Below are 14,541 nucleotides of genomic sequence, written 5' to 3'. Positions count from 1 at the left end.
TCGTAACTTAAATAGATTCAATTAATCGTGTCTTCTTCACCACCCAAGACTCAGACTTGAGCACTTTTACTTTACGGAGCTCATAATACAATAATTGAACTAGTGAGGGACGAGTGTTTTTAAGAGCCAACTTTTATCGAATTTTTTAGAAGAATAAAAAAACCAACAAAACGTGTCTCGTCAAGGTGTTAATTAACAGCTCTATAGTTTGACAAACTTAGTAAATGTTTTTTTCAAAAAAAAAAAAAAAAACTTATTAATGTGTGCTGTGCACAGATCTATCATGTTGTTACATCTTTGTTTTTTCAACATTTTTCTCTCTCAAACCTTCAAACCAACAAAAATGGTGCGTATTCTTTCTTTTCCACCACCGCCTCCACCACCACCATCATTTAGATCAATCCCACCTCGGCGCTACTTTTTCAAAAGAAAGAACAGAAATCCACCACCACCACCACCGCCACCGCAGCGACCATTTGGACCGATTCTTCCTTGGCGATATTCTATCAAAAGAAGAAGAAACAATCCACCATCATCTTTGATCCAAAAAGACATGCTGACATGGTACTTGATCACCCTCGTCATGCGCCAAAAACTCCAAACCCGAAACCAGCAACCTGAAGAGACAAGAGAAGAATGGGTGATCTCAATCAAAGACAAGATGGAACAAGCACTTAGGGAAGACGCCACTACTAGTTGGGACAAGCTATGCATCTACAGAGTACCTCAATACCTTCAAGAGAACAACACCAAGTCCTATTTCCCTCAGACTGTCTCGCTTGGTCCGTACCACCATGGCAACAAACATCTCCTGCCCATGGACCGGCACAAGTGGCGTGCGGTCAACATGGTCATGAAACGTACAGCGCAAGGCATCGAAATGTATATTGACGCTATGAAAGATCTTGAAGAGAGGGCTCGTGCATGCTATGAAGGTCCCATTGGTTTGAGTAGTAACAAGTTTAGCGAAATGCTGGTTCTTGACGGTTGTTTTGTTCTTGAGCTATTCAGAGGAGCCGATGAAGGATTCTCCGAACTAGGGTTAGAATTCCGGGTTTATCCGGTTATTAATATACTTGCTAAGCCGGTGTGATTTAAGATCCGGTTATCTAAACTGTACGTTGACTTTGACTTTTGTGCATGTAGATACGATCGTAACGATCCAGTTTTTGCAATGCGAGGATCAATGCATTCGATACAACGTGACATGGTAATGCTTGAAAACCAACTTCCTTTGTTCGTTCTCGACCGGTTGTTAGAGCTACAGCTTGGTCCACGAAACCAAACCGGTTTAGTGGCACAATTAGCAATTCGGTTCTTTAACCCTTTGATGCCAACCGACGAGCCGATGACCAAAACCGACCACACAAAACTCGAATGCTCACTGGAAAAGGATAAATTCTTTAACCCAATTGCCGGGCGAGTTGCACTGTCTGGATGTGTTCCGTCGAAACCTGCTTCGGCCTAGTTCGAATCCAGAGCCGAGGTTATCACGAAGGAGATGGTCCTGGAAGACTCGTGTGGCTGACAAGCGCCAACAACAACTGATACATTGCGTGACAGAGCTAAGAGAAGCCGGTATCAAATTTAGGAGAAGGAAGACCGACCGGTTTTGGGATATTCGATTCAAAAATGGTTATCTTGAGATACCCAAACTACTCATCCATGACGGTAATTAAGTTGACAGTTCAAATCTTATTTTTACACTAATTTCTCGTTTACAGATGGTATGGGTTGATAAATAACTTATTGTAGGGGCCACGGACCGTCACTAATTTCTCGTTTATATATAATATATGGTAATACGAAATTTACATCAATTATTCGTTATTGACTAATTTAGAATAATTTAAGCTAAGAAAAGGAAATAAATACAATACACTGCTTTCTATAGGACCTTATAACTCCTTAAAACTTACGTAAATACTAATACCATCGTCTTGTGTTTCTTGTAGGTACTAAATCTCTCTTTTCGAATCTTATAGCTTTTGAGCAATGTCATATCGAGTCGAGCAACGACATAACGTCTTACATAATCTTCATGGACAATCTAATAGATTCTTCCGAAGATGTTAGCTATTTGCACTATTGTGGTATCATCGAGCACTGGCTAGGAAGTGATTCTGAAGTTGCGGATTTATTCAATAGGTTATGTCAAGAAGTGGCATTCGATCCTCAACATAGTTATTTATCTCAGCTGTCAAATAAAGTCGACCGGTATTATAGCAGAAAGTGGAATGTTTTGAAGGCTATCTTGAAACACAAGTACTTCAATAATCCTTGGGCATATTTTTCTTTTTTTGCTGCACTTGTCCTGCTAGTTCTCACTTTATTTCAAAGTTTTTTTACTGCTTATCCTTATTTTAGGCCACCTTCTTAGTTTTTCATTATTATTCCATAGTTTCCTTCATTCGACTTGGAATGTTTGTATTATGTATTTCCCGAACATTTTTGTATACTTTCTTCATTCTATTGTATTGCAAAAGAATAAAATCAGAAAATAAACTAAACAGCACATGTTTGCCGTCACAACCAAACTAGTTCACACTCGATGCTTAAACTCCCAATTGGCTCTCTACACCAGTTTGGTACTCGATGCTTGCCAAAGAGTAGTTTATGTCGTACACTATCCATCAGCCCGAATACTATAGAACTTGACATCCTTATAAGTTCTATTGATTCACGACTTCTCCAACTAGAAATGTTGAAGTTTAGATTTGAATTTGTTCCTAAACATTAATTAATGACCGTTGTCTATCAACAGTTATTCCAAAGTTTGACTCACTTTCCAAAATTAATAAATCATTTCTTTTTTTTTTGAGCAAAATTTAATGTGACACCTTTTTACCATTTTCTGTTATATTATAGTCTCCATCGGTCACACCCTATAAGTTTGGCTAGAAAAAAATAAGCAAATACAATGTGTCCGGTACTAATAAATCATCATCCATACGAGAAATGGGGAGGTCGTGCCATGTGCCTCACTAGCTGTGTAGTGTACATGTTCCGTTATGCTCTCACCATTTCTTTTTTTACTTTATATTTTCTCTTAGTCTTAATTTGTGCTTGTGATATAAAAAAAATACAATAATGCACCGAAACCACCCCCCCCCCCCCCCCCACAAGATATCACTAACCATGATGAAATATGAATTTCAAGTTGACACAAAGAGCAAAAGGAAAAAAATTGAGAAGAAAGAAGAAACTAAAGAAGAGCATCTTTTTGTTTTGTGCTTTTTAAATATATTTTGAATTACCCAAATTTGACAAGACAATTAAATCTTATCTTGTCCAACGACTCTCAGATTCTCCATACGAGCGCGTTTCTAGTATGGTTGGGCAATTATACCTCTTACCCATCTTGGATGCGTTATGGATTCGTACTCAAACCAAAAGGAAAGGGTATATGTAAAAACTGAATGGTAAATAGCAAAATTCTATTATCTACGGACAATGTAACCCTTTCGTAGATATCCATTTACTCTTCATATATATTTATATTATTATAAGTTGACAAAAAAACATCTTTATCCCCTCTCTTTTTTTGTTCATGTTGTGGATCCAGCCGTTCAAAAAAAGTGTATAATACATAATACATATTCGAAAGGAAATGTTAAATGAGTTCAGTTGAATCAAACAAGTAAAAAAGGGTCTATAACTATAGTATACTATAGTATCTTAGCTGAAGGGTAGAAAACACATTACAAGAAAAAAAACACATTTACAATATTTACAGTTACACATAACTTTATATTGATCCAAGTAATTTTTCCTATAGTACATGACCTCCCCACTTTTTAACCCAACACGGTTCCAATTAATTTGTGTATTTTAGTAGTTAAATGGAGTATTTAATTTTTAGTTGTAACTTTATTTTCAAATTTGTACATGTGTGTGTGTGTGTGTGTGTGTGTTATAGAAATATCTAATTATGGTTGTTGTCATTACAGATCAGTTGGGTCCATGAGTACTACAATAAGTAACCAATTATAGCTTCAAATTATTCATATAGAGTTGCTTCTCCCTTCCTCTCTCATTTTCCTGAAAAAGCTTTCAACAAAAGAAAATGGTGGCCGTCTTCTACAAAGACATGTTGAGCTGGTACTTACTCACCCTCAAGATCCGCGAAAAACTCGAAATACAGAACCAAGAATCTGAACCGATAAATCAAGATCACCTCCCCGGTTTACCCGAAATTATCAGATCCGATCAAGGCCTAAACAATCATAACCACGAGCAGACTCAATCCGAGACTGGTAAGATCGATGTGATCAAAGAGAGCCCAAAAGATTCACGGGAGGATTGGGTGATCTCGATTACGGACAAGCTCGAACAAGCACACAGAGACGATGACACGACAATATGGGGAAAGCTCTGTATCTACAGAGTTCCATATTACCTTCAAGAGAACGACAACAAATCCTACTTCCCTCAAACCGTCTCACTTGGTCCGTACCATCATGGTAAGAAACGTCTCCGGTCTATGGACCGTCACAAATGGCGTGCGGTCAATAGAGTCTTGAAACGTACGAACCAAGGCATTAAAATGTATATCGACGCCATGAGAGAGCTAGAGGAAAAGGCTCGAGCTTGTTACGAAGGTCCCTTAAGTTTAAACAGTAACGATTTTACCGAAATGCTTGTTCTTGATGGTTGTTTTGTTCTGGAGCTCTTCAGAGGTGCTGTTGAAGGATTCACCGAACTCGGGTAAGCCTCATTTTTCAATCGCTGGTTATTCCCGGTTCTTTCAAATAACTTCTTAACCGCTGATGTTTGTGTAGATATGCACGTAACGATCCAGTTTTTGCGATGAGAGGATCGATGCATTCGATTCAACGTGACATGGTAATGTTAGAAAATCAACTTCCTTTGTTTGTTCTAAACCGGTTATTAGAGTTACAGCTTGGTACACGGAACCAAACCGGTCTAGTGGCACAGTTAGCAATTCGGTTCTTTGATCCACTAATGCCAACGGACGAACCGTTGACTAAAACGGACCAGTCAAAATCGAGAACTCGTTGGCAGGAGATAAAGCCTTTGACCCATTCGCCGATATGGGCGAGTTGCACTGTTTAGATGTTTTCCGTCGCAGTCTGCTTCGGACTAGTCCTAAACCGGAGCCGAGGCTAACAAGAAAGAGATGGTCTCGGGACACTCGCGTGGCGGACAAGCGCCGTCAACAACTGATACATTGTGTGACGGAGCTAAGGGAGGCCGGTATAAAATTTAGGAGAAGAAAAACAGACCGGTTTTGGGATATTCAATTCAAAAACGGTTATCTAGAAATACCGAGGCTACTTATCCATGACGGTATGTTCACGTTTTACGCCTTTTCTTCTTTTTAATTCCTGCCCCCATATGCTTTTATACAGTTTTTATTTTCTCATCTGTCACCTTTTTGATTGATCAATCCACATCAAATTGATACTTTCTCGTTTGTATCGATTGATAAAAAATACATTAGTTAGGGAACATGATGTCATATGCAGCATACAATTACTACCATATATGTCACGTTTTTTATGTCATATGCATGTAGATGGATAAAGAATAATTATACTATTTAGGGATCATGATTTGGTATGCAGCATAAAATGTTACTTTTGAATTATGTGATTATTTAAAATTCCAAAATTAGATTTTCTTCTTCTCATTTTATACTTTCATCTATCAAAAAAACAATTTGTGTGTGACATATAGACTGATTTTTATTCGACTTATCTAGCTGGAATGACTTAAGTAAGCAAATGTCATCAGTTATCCCTACTGACTAATTCAAAATGATCTAAGCAATGGAATAGAGTATCTTCTAACTGGAATGAAATTTATATAGAAACAAATACATGTACTTCAACAAAATTTAGTAATTCCTCCTCTATTGTATATTTTGTAGGTACCAAATCTCTTTTTCTAAATCTGATAGCTTTCTAGCAGTGCCATATCGACTCAACCAATGACATAACATCCTACATAATCTTCATGGACAACCTAATAGATTCTCACGAAGATGTTAGCTACTTACACTACTGCGGAATCATCGAACATTGGCTAGGAAGCGACTCCGAAGTCGCGGATCTGTTCAACCGTTTATGTCAAGAAGTTGTATTCGACACCGGAGATAGCTATCTATCTCGGCTATCGATCGAGGTTAACCGTTATTACGATCATAAGTGGAATGCTTGGAGGGCGACTTTGAAACATAAGTATTTCAATAATCCATGGGCGATTGTTTCTTTCTGTGCTGCAGTTATACTACTAGTCCTCACTTTGTCTCAAAGTTTTTACGCTGCATATGCTTATTATAAGCCACCTTCTTAACCTTATACACCTTGTTTTCATTTCGAAGGATTTTTTGTGTTTGTCTTTATATGTAATACATATTTATTCAAGCTTAAGAAAGAACATTGTTACTGTAACACTTGAGTTTAGCCATGGTATACATTTTTTGTCATGATAGTAATTTTATGAAAAAATTGTGATTACATAAGTTGTGAACAAAGAAAACGATGTATTTTCAGTTTAACTAGGTTTTAACCCGCGGTACACCACGAGATTATATTTTTGAAAGTAAAATAAAAAATTAATTTTTTAATAGATTAACTATATATATGACTAATGTTTTGTAAATTTTAAATATATATCCCTCTTATATCTATATAATATATAGGTTTACCGGTTTGAAAATTTAGGTTTACCGGTTTAAATTGTTAAATTCAGAATATAACATGTGGTATACCGTAGTACTGTTTGTTTATTTTACATAATCATAATTTAATAAACTTAATTAGATATACCTAATATTCAAACGTCGATGGTGTTAACAAAATAATGAACTGATGATTTACTAACAGTTAATAAAATAATTTTAATTTATATTAATACCCAAACCCATCCCGCTAGATATCCAAACACCATTTTTTTTCTTTTCTTAAGTACAACATGCACGTTTTTCAAAATCCAAATAATGAAAATGCAAAAAAAGATAGTACTAAAAATCTTGCTAATCAAGTATACATTATCTTCAAAATATCTTATTTTAGAATTGTTTACATATGATTCAGAAATAAGTTATTAAATATTATAATTCTTTTTTTTTCCTTTCTTTTTTTTTTTGCAGATAAAATGGACAAATATGTATTGATGTAAAGATTAATTTGGCATTTGCACATACATTTTTATTGTTAGCATTTAATATTGTAATGAATTAAAGAGATATTTTAGGAAATACTTAAGAATTGTACAAAACAAATATTTAATGAGATATTGTAATTAGTCGTTGATTGATTAAGGAGATATTTTAGGAATTTTTTTCTGCACAAAATCTTGGTTTTAAATTGCATTTTATAAATTAAAAATATTTATTGCCAATTGCATGCATGTAAATAAGTGTGAACTTCATGATTTATTTCATAAATGTCTCAAAAATGTATATATAGATATAACCTACTCTATTACATGACCCCCCCCATATTTTAAATTACTTTAATTTTTTTGAAATTTGTAATTATGGGACTATAATTTATTTTTGATTTATTTGAAATCTATTTTTTGAAACTAATTTAAAGAATGAGTTGAAATAATTTTGTAAGACAAAAAGTATATTTATCTCTGTATTCTATTTGTAAATAAACCTAAAAATATTATACAAACAAAATAATTTATTTTTTCGTAATTATACAACTGTTCATTTCTAATTTCTACTTGGGTAGGTCTCCTTTATTTCAATTTGGTTCTTTAATTTCGTTAGGCGATTTAGCTAATTGTGTCACTTGGCAACTATTATTTAACTAACCCGCGTTCGATTCCCGAACTCCCTTTTTAAAATTTTCTAATATTCTCCATCACAACAGCTGGTGAATATTTTTTTATTAATTATAATAATTTTTTTTTCTCTCCCCTTTATATCTTTCTCTTCCTCCCGAGCCTCTCTCAATTTTCTGCAATTTCATTTTTCTCTTTTTATTTATCATCATTCAAACGATTATTGTACCTAATAAATGGTATAATCTTGTTGGGTAAGACCGAATTAGCACGCAACTGACCAATTATAGATTGAATTAGCGCTATGGATTTGGCCAAATATTTGAACATTGGCTCCAGTTATATATTGATCAAATCTTTCACCACCAAATTGAGTTAAACCGAATGATGTTACAAACCAAACCGAATAACCATAGATCCAATTAAAGACCCAACACAAAAACATGCGGATCTAGTTATGATTATCTGGTTGATTTAATTGAAAATTTGATATTCCTAGACTAACCTTCTCGATATCAATTAAATGACTCCTTTTTGAGTGCCAAATTTCGTAAATACTAACCTTCGCGATATTTTGTACTTCTCTTTTAATAGTATCTAATATATTAAAGGAGAAGTCGAAATGGCTCACAGCCATTCTCACAAAAATTGACGTCATTTACCCTTAATGAAAAATACCCTTAAAAAATTTTTGGACAAGATTTTTTTGCCTATTTAGGTTGCTGAAATGCACCACATTCATCTTCAGACTTAAGATTACTAATTTGCCATTAATGAGATTCAGAATTGGACCTTTATACCCTTTAGATTAATTAAAAAAATTAAAAAGAATAATTTTCTTAATTATCGAATCTATATAATCGTCAAATACGTGATTTCTATAAGTTATAAAACCCTAAAACCTGAAATAATAATGGGCTTAATAAAAATCCCAACCAAATTATACCGACTTCTTTGAAACCCTAAAACATATAGGTTATTCGTTAATATAAATATGTACATCCCTAACCATTCTCCATAATTCGAAATCTTTAAAAAAGAAGAAACCCTAAATTACTCTCATGTTCTCGAATTTATATTTGTATTACAGTCTTGATGATCTTTTATATGGATCTTTGTATTCGTGTTCGTGTTCTAATTATTCATATCCTTTTTCTGTAGTATTTGTTTGGAAAGCAAGTTCAAGCATCACCATAACTTTGTGTATTGTTTCTTTACTAATTGAATAATATTGTATATTTTCTTGAATTATTAAAATATTTGTAAATCAAATTATACTAATCCCTATGTTTCAGGTGAGTTAGTAGATGGTCGTGATCTTAGTTCTATGTACCCACACAAGAAAATTAGGTATATATATATATATTTTTTTGTATACCTAAACTAATTTCCTTTATACCTTGATGCTGCTAAATTAAAAGACTCATGTTTATAGTTATAAGAACACTTTGGAAAATGCTACTATTAATGAAAGATGTTTGGTAATTGTAATAGAAAAATATTCTATCATCTTTATTGACATTTATTCATGTGTTTCTGGCTCTAATAATTAAATACAAATCAATAGGTAGAGGTGGCAAAGTCTATCGAATGTTTTTGTTTAGGTGAATCCACTAATGTTCATATGCTGAAACTCAAGTATTGTTTAAAATTTTATAAGAAAGATTATTAATATTATACTTTTGATTTAAAAATCATACTAATATTTTGTATTTACTTTTTTTTGTATTTTTTTTTGTAGAAAGTCTATTATTGGTGCTAATAGTATCCCAAAATCTATGGCATAAACTTAATTTAACTAAATGTTAATGTTCAAAATTACTTAATCTTATTTTCTCGGATATAGCATAATTTAGATTGATTAATTATTCAGCAGGTGAAATATGCATGGTTAGCAATACGACGTCTTACAGCTATTTCTCGGTAGTTGTTTATGTTAAAACAGTAGTAATAATGTTATAACGTTTGTTAAAATTGCTTAATTTGGTATTATCATGGTAACAATTTGTGTCTAAAGGTCACCCTGATATTAAACCTTTTACAAAAACATGATACTAGCGTTTATTCGTAAATCTTTAACTCTAACCCTATTTTTTGATATTATGTGCAGAGAAGGAATTTATCGCAAAGAATCTAAGTCGTTTCCTTTTTATTTAAGATACATGGTAATTACTGAAATATATTCTAATTAGATTTTATTATATCTAATCTAACATATTTTGTTATTTAAAAACAGACTGCATATGGAAGGAAAAATAATAGGTTTCGTAGCAAATATTCTGGCATGAAGCGAGTAGCAGAACATATTTTAGAGAATAATATGATAAATGTTCTGAGATCTTATAATTGCTGTTTTCTGGATACTGTTTAATATGGATGAATAATTTATGAAATAATAATATTCCTATAAAGTTTAATTTTAAAATAAAGTGTTTATAATGACGTTCTTAAAGTAAATGAGATGAGACGTGTTAACAATGAAAATGTGCGTACCGAAGTTACATTAGTAGCAATACAAAAAGCTGAAGTTCTTGCATCATTATATAAATTTCAATATATATATCATGAGATTGTATATTTAGATACCGAAATTGTATATATGAATGATAGAAGTAAACGAATCAAGTACCCGTATTAGATATATGAAAATAGTTTATATAACCTTTTCAGTCTGAATTTATTAAAATCTAATAATAATTATTTTTTGATGGAATATTAAAATTTATTAATTTTACGTTATGTCAAGGAGGGTGGATAAACTTAAGAAGTATTCCATATTCAAAACAGAACAGAATAAAGTTTAATATCACGATTAATGTAAAAATGGAAAATATATATACGCATTAAAAGTCGTAATGATAAACATTAAGAAGTTTACTATTATCTCTAAAATAAATGGAAGTGTAATAAAGATATTTATGTCTGGAGATCTATACAAAATATTTTAAAAAAAATGGTAAACATATATTCTTATATATCACTTATCAAAAAAAAGTAAATATCTTATATATATAAAATTACATGTATATATACGTCTATTCGACTCTTTTGACATTCAACCTAAAATAATGAAGAAAACAAAAAAACAGAACACTTTGGTTAGGTATAGCCTTTTCGATGATGTTTCGCGTTTGAATTCATCAAAATATGAATGGAAAATACGTGTGAAAGTTTTGTGTTTGTGGGAAGAAAAAGGTCCATGTTTGGAGATGGTCTTATCTGATATTAAGGTATTTACTTTATTCTAATAATTAGCTCATTATGTATTCCAAAAATAAAGCGTATATGCAGTTATACCTGAAAGTTTTGATTTGCAAGCGTTGAACATATTATTTTGACATATAAAATCATATTATGTGACAATATTAATACTATGTGTTATTAGGGTGTAAAGGTCCAATGTTCCTTTCGTGGAGATGTTTATGATCGTTTTGTCTCCAAGTTCAACATTAGTGATTGGCTCGATTTCGAAGACTTTAAGGTTGTTGAGCAGAATGGTTCATGTTTAGCTACCACACGTCGTTACAAAATTGTTATTTTGTATAATACCACATTCAAATATAATTCAATTGTTGGAGGGGAAGACTTCTATGATTTCGTCGATTTAAAAATCATTAATGATGGTACACAATGTGAAGATTACTTAGTCGGTAAGTAGTTGTTTTAGATATTATAAAATTAATTTCAATTATTATTAGTAAATATTTGTATTTGAACTAACTTTATTTTTATACAAACGTCATCGGTGAGGTTGTCAATGTTGGGGAATTCAGCTGTAATTTCAGGAAATTACAAAAAAAAGACGAGATCAATAAGTCTGAAAATCATGAGAAATCTGATGACGCATCACAAAGTGACAATATTCATATGTTGTTTAAGTACTGTACTCGATTTGGTTTTGAAAAAAAAGAAAAACACATCTTACCATGATCACTCAGAAACAGATTGTATAATCTTTGAAGAATCTGATGACGACAGTAATGTTGGAGATAAGGACGATTCTGATTATATACAAGAAGGAAGCGAGGAAGAAGATGATGTTTCTTATGATGTAATGGATGAAGAATATGATGATATTGATGAAGAAACCGATTATGAGGTCGAATACCATTCAGATGATAGTGATAACGATGATCACAATGAGGATAGATATATCCAAGATTTGGATGAGGATGAAGATAACGTTGAGATGCAAAGTTATGAAAATCTTGCAATAAATTGCAGAGCAGAAGATAACTCTATTAACCACAAAATATCTTTTGATCTACGTGATTTCAGGTGAATTAAAATACTCTTATTATATATATATATATATTATACAAAATTATGATCTTGAATTATATTGAAGCATAAGGTTTTAATTCTTGACATTTTAGTGGAACCCTAATAAGGTGTGAGTTATTCGAAAGATCGGCTGCAAAATTCTACGATACTTATAAATCTTACCGGGGTGATCACTTAATTTGTGTTATTCGATGGGGTGTTATTGAAGTTTTCCAAGGTATACATTTAATTTGATAATATTTATTGCTCAGTATTTTTGAACAAATATTAAAGTATTATTTATGTTCTAATTTTACAGGAAAAAGAAGTATATCTTCTACAGTTTGTACGGAAATAATTCTCAATCCGCAAATTCCAAATGAGTCGAAAATGATGAAATTGTAAGATTATCATCTCTGTTCATGTTATATATAAAATGAAAACATTGTAAAAATTCGTTTATAATTTTTTTCATGTAAACCTATGAACTAAATTGTAGGAGACCAATGAAGAGGACTCGCAAATAGAAGACTGACGACTTCTTATTTTGTTTTTGCTTACTATGGATTTTATGGGGTTTTAATATTTTATATTCAAATGATATATGGATTCTAATTTTTTAATTTAAATAGATAACAGTTTGAATTTCTTTACATATATCGAAGGTTAAATTATTCATAATATTATTCATTATCTTGATAGTTGCGGATCTTTATGTATCAAAATACTATGGAAAAATCAAGGAAGGAGACTGGTATGAGATTACTGGATTTTTAGTGATTGAAGGTCAACAATCATTCAGGAACTCAAACCATCTGCTTCAGATCCTGATCCATGATAAAACAAAAATGATCCCCACATGTCCGCGAAGTACTGACAATTTATCCTTTGTTATGATGCATTGAGAATGAATAATTCGACGCCTGACGAGAAGAACCGCTGTGTAGGTAAGTTTTTATATTCAACTAAACTTAAAAAATCCGTTCTTATGTGATGATATTCTATTTTAAAGATGATGACTTCTTTTGTTTTTTATATTGTTGTTTTTTCGTTGGAATTTTATTTTTTGTTCGATGTCATGGGAATGCTAAAACACGTAAACGAGTCTCATACAATTGATTTTCTTGAACATCAAAATGGGTACATTTCAGAAAATGAAGTTGTGACATTCACTATCCTTGAACACAAGTAAGATAATTTTCGAAACTTTCGATATCCTCAAATTTTGATATATTTACTGGTTGTTTAACTTATAAACAATCAATTTTTTCAAAGTGGCCTAGAGATTGAATCTGTTGCTATTGGTTCGGTTTGTTATGCATTTCTCGAGAAACAGAAAAAAAATAATGTCTTCCCCTACTTTCGCTGATCAACCAATAATGTGTACTCTTCTATTTTGGAGGATCTCTGTTTACGAAGGTACTGTTAAATAGTCTTATAAACCACTTGAAACTATCATTTTCTTACTTAATTTCTACTTTGCTAGGAATCCAATGTTTGATGTCTCAGTTACAATGTTCGAAGGTCATTCTTGAAGATGAAATTGATGGATTTAATACTGGCGATATGGTGTAATGTTATTAATCAAATAAATTTAGTATGAACATAATTATACGGAAATTATAAATCTGAGTTATTCGAATTTTACAGGCGCTGGCTAGACGTCGATTCCAGTGATGAAGATAATGAAGATGAAGATTGAGATTGTGGTTCAAGCAGCTGGCTATAGTTATACTTCTCAATATTTCTTATTATGTTCACTTTGCTATTGTTGATTTAGACTTTAAAATAATTATTTGTAGAATTTTGAACATGAAATTTTCTTCTTAAATTATGTTTGAAATTATTTTTTTTTTTGGACCACACGTTAAATTTAATATCACTATTTTACTAGTACATCTTTATTAAAAAGTTTGGTTTTACTAATACATCTGTATTTTACTAATACATCTAGTTGAGCTTAAAGAGAATCGAAGGTTATTATTGGTTAATTTAGATGGGCATGGCCTTAAGTTACGCCAATATGAAAGCCTTCGCCGCTCTTTAAACAAATATTTAAGCATTCTACGTCTCTTCATTATTTTCTGACGTTGTGTTATCCCCTCTCAACAAAGGACAGAACGTCTATTATCATACATATCCTTTTGGTAAGATCTCAATCGATAGTTAATAAACTTTTCGTATCTTGAATTCTTGGTTTGGAAGTTTAAACCTTTTCAACAAATATTTTTGCAGAAATCGTGATGGAAGGTGGAAGTTCTAGGAAATGAAAAGGGCTCATGTCAGATTTTGAATGGGAAGATGGAGCAATCGAGAAGGTTAAACAAGCGTTCCAAAAATCGAGAGATGTGGTACTAAAGGAAACGACGAGACGTATCACCGCGATACTTGATATGTTGAAAGATTATATCAAGAAAAAGGAAGAATCTATAGGCCTAATCTATCAACTTGAGACAGTCGATGCTCAAATCTCGCTAATGAATGATATCTTGGAGGGGCGAATCGAATTAATTGCAG

At 32.3% G+C, this 14,541-nt stretch overlaps 2 pseudogenes across 2 annotated transcripts; both read left to right on the top strand.

Annotated features, from left to right (window-relative positions):
* Window positions 1-302: 302 nt before the first annotated feature.
* On the top strand, window positions 303-2,529 carry LOC104699025 (UPF0481 protein At3g47200-like; annotated as a pseudogene). The gene is made up of 3 exons (XR_015560174.1): window positions 303-1,041; window positions 1,147-1,671; window positions 1,956-2,529. The product of XR_015560174.1 is annotated as a UPF0481 protein At3g47200-like (transcript).
* A 1,456-nt stretch (window positions 2,530-3,985) lies between these two features.
* On the top strand, window positions 3,986-6,484 carry LOC104791243 (UPF0481 protein At3g47200-like; annotated as a pseudogene). Its single transcript, XR_015559574.1, has 3 exons — window positions 3,986-4,707; window positions 4,782-5,310; window positions 5,894-6,484. The product of XR_015559574.1 is annotated as a UPF0481 protein At3g47200-like (transcript).
* Window positions 6,485-14,541: the final 8,057 nt, after the last annotated feature.

The sequence above is a fragment of the Camelina sativa genome, chromosome 6 (genome assembly GCF_030686135.1).
Source record: "Camelina sativa cultivar CO46 ecotype springtype chromosome 6, ASM3068613v1".
Taxonomy (NCBI): domain Eukaryota; kingdom Viridiplantae; phylum Streptophyta; class Magnoliopsida; order Brassicales; family Brassicaceae; genus Camelina; species Camelina sativa.
This window is presented reverse-complemented; position numbering and strand designations above follow the sequence as displayed.